Genomic DNA, 7,268 nt, shown 5'->3' with positions numbered 1-7,268 from the left:
GAAACAGCCTGCCGTGCCCCCTTTACTTGTAAAAACACACCTACTGTTAATCCATTGCTATGTAATGGCAAACAGAGGATAAACCTTTGTCGCATTGTCGCGCTTAGGTAAAAGACGTAATTCTCTTCGAAGCGTGGCCTGGCGGTCGGGTAGCCCAGTCGTTTAAGCGTTTGCTCGTCACGCCGAAGACCCGGGTTCGATTCCCGACATGGGTAAAATGTGTGAAGCCCATTTCTGGTGTCCCCCGCCGTGATATTGCTGGAATATTGCTCAAACGGCGTAAAACCGTACTCACTCACTCGAAGCGTGGCAATGCGACAATGAGACAAATGACCACAATGTTGAATCGCCGCACTTTGTTAATTTTGACACTTTGTGCTTGTTTTTATAACGGCGACAACGCAGCATTCCACAGCATTTGTAGTTGGGTACCCATTCTCTCTCGAAATCCACAAGGGATCTTCATTATAAGTATTGTTACACCAGGCATTAAACCACCAACAATTACATGATAGTTGGTTAAACAGCTTTTTCCACACTTCACGACAGCGTCTGAAATTATGGTGACGAGTTGGTATGGAAAGATAATAACTTTCATGCCATTTATGACGAATTTTTGCGTTCGGATTTCTATGATCTGTAATTCCTGGTTAGATGAACGTGGATGGTCGCACAATGTGAACTTTCTTCTGTGGAATTCCTGGTTAGATAGACGTGGATGGTCGCACAATGTGAACTTGTTACTGTATAATTCCTGGTTAGATGAACGTTGATGGTCGCACAATGTGACCTTCTTACTATGTAATTCCTGGTTAGATGAACGTGGATGATCGCACAATGTGAACTTTCTTCTGTTGAATTCCTGGTTAGATGAACGTGGATGGTCGCACAATGTGAACTTCTTAATATTGTTTAATTCCTGGTTAGATGAACGTGGATGGCAACACAATGTAAACTTTCTTCTGTGGAATTCCTGGTTAGATGAACGTGGATGGTCGCACAATGTAAACTTTCTTCTGTGGAATTCCTGGTTAGATGAACGTGGATGGTCGCACAATGTGAACTTGTTACTGTATATATATATATTATCCTGGTAAGATGAACGTGGATAGTCACACCATGTGAGCTTCTTTCTATGTACTATGTACGTGTTTCGTCACACTTCACACCATCAAATAAAGAACGAAACCTAATATGACACTTTCCATTCCTATAATGAAGGTTACACCGGTTTGTGGAACAGTATTTTGATACAAAACTCCTTCTTGTGCCAACATTCTGTTATGGTGGATATTTCTTCTATTTGGGGCTATAGTGAATATGGAACAGATGTTTTTGCACCTAGCTGGGTGTGAACATGTGGATTTCGTATATTTACTTATAAGTTTCTGTCGGGAGTGATAATTAGGATTATGTACATTTACACATACGTTTCTGCCGGGTGTGATAATGAAGATTATGTTTATTTACACATACGTTTCTGCTGGGTGTGATAATGAAGATTATGTATATTTACACATGAGGTTCTGCCAGGTGTGTTAATAAGGATTATGTATATTTACACATACGTTTCTGACGAGTGTGATAATAAGGATTATGTATATTACACATACGTTTCTGCCGGGTGTGATCATTAGGATTATGTATATTTACACATACGTTTCTGCCGGGTGTGATCATTAGGATTATGTATATTTACACATACGTTTCTGCCGGGTGTGATCATTAGGATTATGTATATTTACACATACGTTTCTGCCGGGTGTGATCATTAGGATCATGTATATTTACACATACGTTTCTGCTGGGTGTGATCATTAGGATTATGTATATTTACACATACGTTTCTGTCGGGTGTGATCATTAGGATTATGTATATTTACACATGAGTTTCTGCCGGGTGTGATCATTAGGATTATGTATATTTACACATACGTTTCTGTCGGGTGTGATCATTAGGATTATGTATATTTACACATGAGTTTCTGCCGGGTGTGATCATTAGGATTATGTATATTTACACATATGTTTCTGCCGGGTGTGATCATTAGGATTATGTATATTTACACATGAGTTTCTGCCGGGTGTGATCATTAGGATTATGTATATTTACACATACGTTTCTGCCGGGTGTGATCATTAGGATTATGTATATTTACACATACGTTTCTGCCGGGTGTGATCATTAGGATCATGTATATTTACACATACGTTTCTGCCGGGTGTGATCATTAGGATTATGTATATTTACACATACGTTTCTGTCGGGTGTGATCATTAGGATTATGTATATTTACACATGAGTTTCTGCCGGGTGTGATCATTAGGATTATGTATATTTACACATACGTTTCTGCCTGGTGTGATCATTAGGATTATGTATATTTACACATGAGTTTCTGCCGGGTGTGATCATTAGGATCATGTATATTTACACATACGTTTCTGCCTGGTGTGATCATTAGGATTATGTATATTTACACATACGTTTCTGTCGGGTGTGATCATTAGGATTATGTATATTTACACATGAGTTTCTGCCGGGTGTGATCATTAGGATTATGTATATTTACACATACGTTTCTGCCGGGTGTGATCATTAGGATTATGTATATTTACACATAAGTTTCTGCACTGAGTGACTATTTGGATTATATTTGCATAAATCTCTGTCGGGTGTGCTTATGAAGATTATGAATATTTTCCAATAATGCTCTTCCCGGTATGTTGATTAGGGTTATGTATATTTCCCCATATACATCTGACGGTTGTGATAATATATTTATCTATGTTTCTCCATCAAGCTCTGCCGGGTGTGATAATTATTTCCCCATATATATCTGACGGGTGTGATAATATATTTATCTATGTTTCTCCTTAAAGCTCTGCCGGTTGTGATAATGGGCCAGAACGTGGCCAACTACTACAGGGCGAACTACTCCTACCTGCGCGACAACACTGTGGCATGGCGAGATCGTGGATTTTGAGTACAGCACTGGATCCAAGAATGGCGGTGTGGTTGGCCACTACACACAGGTACAGACTCCTCCGCCTCCTGACCTCTGACCAGTAGCAGCCTCGTGCTGCAGTAGCCATCACGTGACATGCAGGTAGCATGTGCTGCTCTTTAAATAGTAGAGATCGACATAATGCCAATAAGAAATAGTTTAACGACAATTTACGTAAACATGATATAGGATGTTTATGATTCTGGTTTAGATATGTCACTCATGTAAACGTCTTTATACATTACATGGCTTTATTATGATACACTCCAATCATGCGATTGGTTGGTTGGTTTATTGTTTAACGCCATACTCAGCAATATTCCAGCTATGTGACGTCCGTCTGTAAATAATCAGACAATCCAGTGATTAATATGATGAGTATCGATCCACGTAATTAGGATCGATGACATGCATCAACCAAGTCAGCGAGCCTGACCATCCGATCCCGTTTGTCGCCTCTTACGACAAGCATAGTCACCTTTTACGGCAAGCATGGGTTACTGAAAACCTATTCTACCCCGGATCGTCACAGGTCTCCAATCATACGAGGTCCAGAGGGGAGGCAGGGGTAGCCAACCATCCCTCCTTTTTGAAGCCACACTTTTTATTTATAGATTCAGGTTATTATAGGCGATTGAATTTACAGAGTGTAAATGTATGAGTGAGTGAGTTGAGTTTAACGATGCAGGTCTAAGACGTTTACCACTTCGGTGAAACCCACGAGCAACAGGTATGGTGCTGACAAACCTAGACACATAATCGGGGCGAACCGGGATTCGAACCCACAATCAGAGGCTTCTGGCGTGCCCAATGGACGCAGCTCTGCACAGTGAATCGCGGCGCCTTAGACGACTGGGCCACCCGTGCCCCCGTGAATGTATGTCAACACGATAATTATTTCATTTATGATAAGTTTTCAACACTTAAAACACCACCAAATGCAAACAAAATTGTTTGTATTTATCCATCGCTTACAGTTAACTCTTGATGCATCGACACACTCATTTTCCGATAACCTGTATTGGCGCTTGAGGATGCTTTCTGGCTGGTGATATTCTGAAAAGGACAAATTACATTTGTGGCTGTTCCGAGGAGAATGCAATGAAACCTATACTACCAACAAATCATCGGCCAATTAATGCTGGATGTAACATTACAAGATACATCAACGAACGACCTAGGTGGTTTCATTGTGTGGAGGTGTGTGGAGGGAGGCGTAACGAAGAAGTACATTGTCTGCAACTACGCTGGAGGGTGAGTCTATAACGATGATGGGGTCGGGTTGAGGGATGAGACCCAGGACGTGGCTTCAATATGATGGATGGAGTTTCTGCATAGCGTACATGAACATATGCTAATTGTAACAGTTTGCAGACATCAATCTGATAAATATTTTTAATACTTTGAATTTGATTTCTCGGCATGGTCGTTTATGCAATCTCTTCTTATCGACACAGACCGCCTCCATGGTCTAGTGGTAGAGCGTGTGTCCGGAGAGCGGAAGGTTCGGTGTTTGAAGGTTCGGCCGCGTCATACCAATAGACGTTAAAAGATGGTACTTGTCGTTACCCTGCCTGGCGCTCGGCATTAGGGGACAAGGAGTGGTCGGCTCGGAGTCAGTATACTGTGTCTGAGTGGGTTATTCATGTTCAACTACGGCATGATATCTTAGTGGGCTAGCACTATAAAATCGGCATTAGTCCGGACTAGTACAAGCAGCCACACACCTCGCTATAGAAGTGTAATAATCTTGGACGCCGCGTGAAACCCCATTTAATCCTCACCTTGCACGACACTCGATAATGCCATATGTGTCTCATTGTCCTCAGCAATTCAAGTTAATGAGCTAACGGATTTTAAGAAAAAATAAGTGTTCTTTCAATTTCAATATCAGAGCAGGTGGCCATTTATATTGCTAAAATCTAAACAAAATATTATCCAGACAGACCTCGGACGACACGAAGACACCCTTTAAGGTGTGCACAACTTCCTCCTGTCAGACCCAGTGTGAGACGAGAGATGCAAGCGGTTTGTGCGGTAGGTACATGTATATCAGAGGTGAAACATTATTAAATACTGTAAATCGTGAAATTAACGGGAGCGTCAATTATATGCGAAAAATGTAAATAAAGCGAAAACTAAGCGGTGCAATTTGGTGTGATTAGATTAATGTAAGGTTGGATTAAGATGAATTAAACCTGACAGAAGACATTTTCTTCTGGAGCTGCTGTGATATTACTCTACACGAAAGGAAAGTTGACTATTGAAGCCGTCTTGTCATCGTCTTGTGGAGAGTTTTTTTTGTCACTCTGAATTTTTATGCATATATCTGAAGAATGAAACCGATAAGGCGGTTTCACTGGTCTCTTTTATTTCTAGATCATGTGGATAAATCTGTGGAAGGGAATTGACTATTTGATCATCATTTACGATAAAATAAACGTCTTGGCCAAATTCAGCTGTTGGATTTTGCCAATCCGTGCAGAACCTCCGATTCATGTGCATGAGGAAACAGCGAGGGGAGCACAATTGGTGCCCATGAGGACGCCAACTTCTTGCCCAAAGTCCTATCCCCAAAGTTCACGAAGAAGTTATCAACGAGGAGTCCAGCATTTCACATACTGTTTTCCCAGTGAATTTCTTCTCATGATATTTGCTTTTATTTATGAATAATGCTACATTTAAAAACCAACTGTTTGACAATGAACGATTCCTCGGTTTGCACGTAGATATGTCCGTATCCGAATTTGAGAACTGCGTGTGTTGGTTATAATTACAGCATGATGGCTTGCATGTTAGTTACAACATGGAATTTTGTATGACTTCAGATTGCGGAGGAAAGACGTGTTTAAACGGAGGGACGCTTGACAAGACAACCTGTACCCGCGACTGTCCTGTAATATTCACTGGAGATTCATGCGAAACACGTAACGTTTACAAAGTTATATATAACTCGATTTCATATGATGATTTCGTTATGTATTTCAACTAGGGTAATTGTAACAGATGTCGGTACATGTTATGATATTCTGGCCAATTTAAGGGGGTGATGGTGCTGTAGTGTACTGGGAGTATTGATACGTGTCAAACTAAGGTTTCGAGCGTTCCATTTGCCTAACGCTCCGTAATTTGATAATTAACTTGGCTCTGCCAAGATGCGATGTTGGTCTGTTCAAACAGATTCCATCTGGTAAAAACGCTGGTCAAAAATCTTTGTTCGTAGGTTTAACCTAAGGAACTAGACCGGCATCACTTAAGGCTTCGACCCGTGAAGATCCGGGTAGAGAATAGGTCTTCAGCAACCCATGCTTGCTGTAAAAGGCGACTATGCTTGTAGTAAGAGGCGACTAACGGGATCGGGTGGTCAGGCTCGCTGACTTGGTTGATGAATGTTGATGATCGTGATCGTATCCCAATTGCTCATGATGTCACTTACTTGACTGTTTGTTCCAGACTCGATTATTTACAGACCGCCCTCATATAGCTGGAATATTGATGAGTGCGGCGTTAAACAACTAACAAACAAACACTTTGAGCTTCCGCTCACGTTAAACTGATATGCTGGGTTGTAACTGAAATGCTGTTCAAAGAGGCGTTCGCGACTATCAACTGTTCCTTGTACAGTCGGGAACCTAGATGTTTACAAATCCCATTGACATAATACATGCAGCAGCTCAGGGAAACGTCGGAGGATAATGTGAAACTATCTTTCTCTTCAGATAATCAGTGCATATATACTTGTCTTTCAGTGTCATGCTCCACGCCTGACAAGACCTACTGTACAGACACCAATTACTGTAACTTTCAAAACCTAGTTCTTGAATGTCCAACATTTTGCGGGATTTGTCCAAGCCGTAAGTAGCTTAGCAAATGAATTGCACAAATATAATTATTAATTTTAAATTTGATATCATTTGTTTATGCACTGGGAGTTAGTGATGATACGTTAATGTCAACCAGAATGAGCTGGTCGTTGACCTACGTAAAGACAACGGGCAATGCTTATGATATGGATTTTCTTTGTCCAAAAGTTCTAAAACCTTGCGAGCGCCTCCAGAGCGGAATACCAAAAGATGTTAAAACATGGTGCTTGTTGTTACCCTGTCTAGGGCTCGGTATTAAGGGGCTAAAACAAGGACTGGTCGGCTCGGAGTCAGTATACTGTGTCTGAGTGGGGTATTCATGTTAAACTGAGGCATGGTAACTCAGTGAGGTAGCACTATAAATCGGCATCAGTCCGGACTAGAACAAGCAGCCACA

The 7,268-nt window shown here is 41.1% G+C and overlaps 1 long non-coding RNA gene across 1 annotated transcript; it reads left to right on the top strand.

Annotated features, from left to right (window-relative positions):
- Positions 1 to 4,205: 4,205 nt before the first annotated feature.
- On the top strand, positions 4,206 to 6,917 carry LOC139473246 (uncharacterized). Its single transcript, XR_011653925.1, has 4 exons — positions 4,206 to 4,262; positions 4,951 to 5,045; positions 5,837 to 5,935; positions 6,758 to 6,917. It is a non-coding gene; the product is annotated as an uncharacterized lncRNA (long non-coding RNA).
- The last annotated feature ends 351 nt before the right edge of the window (positions 6,918 to 7,268 follow it).

The sequence above is a fragment of the Haliotis cracherodii genome, unplaced genomic scaffold, assembly GCF_022045235.1.
Source record: "Haliotis cracherodii isolate W230 unplaced genomic scaffold, xgHalCrac1.p SCAF_27, whole genome shotgun sequence".
Taxonomy (NCBI): Eukaryota; Metazoa; Mollusca; class Gastropoda; order Lepetellida; family Haliotidae; genus Haliotis; species Haliotis cracherodii.
This window is presented reverse-complemented; position numbering and strand designations above follow the sequence as displayed.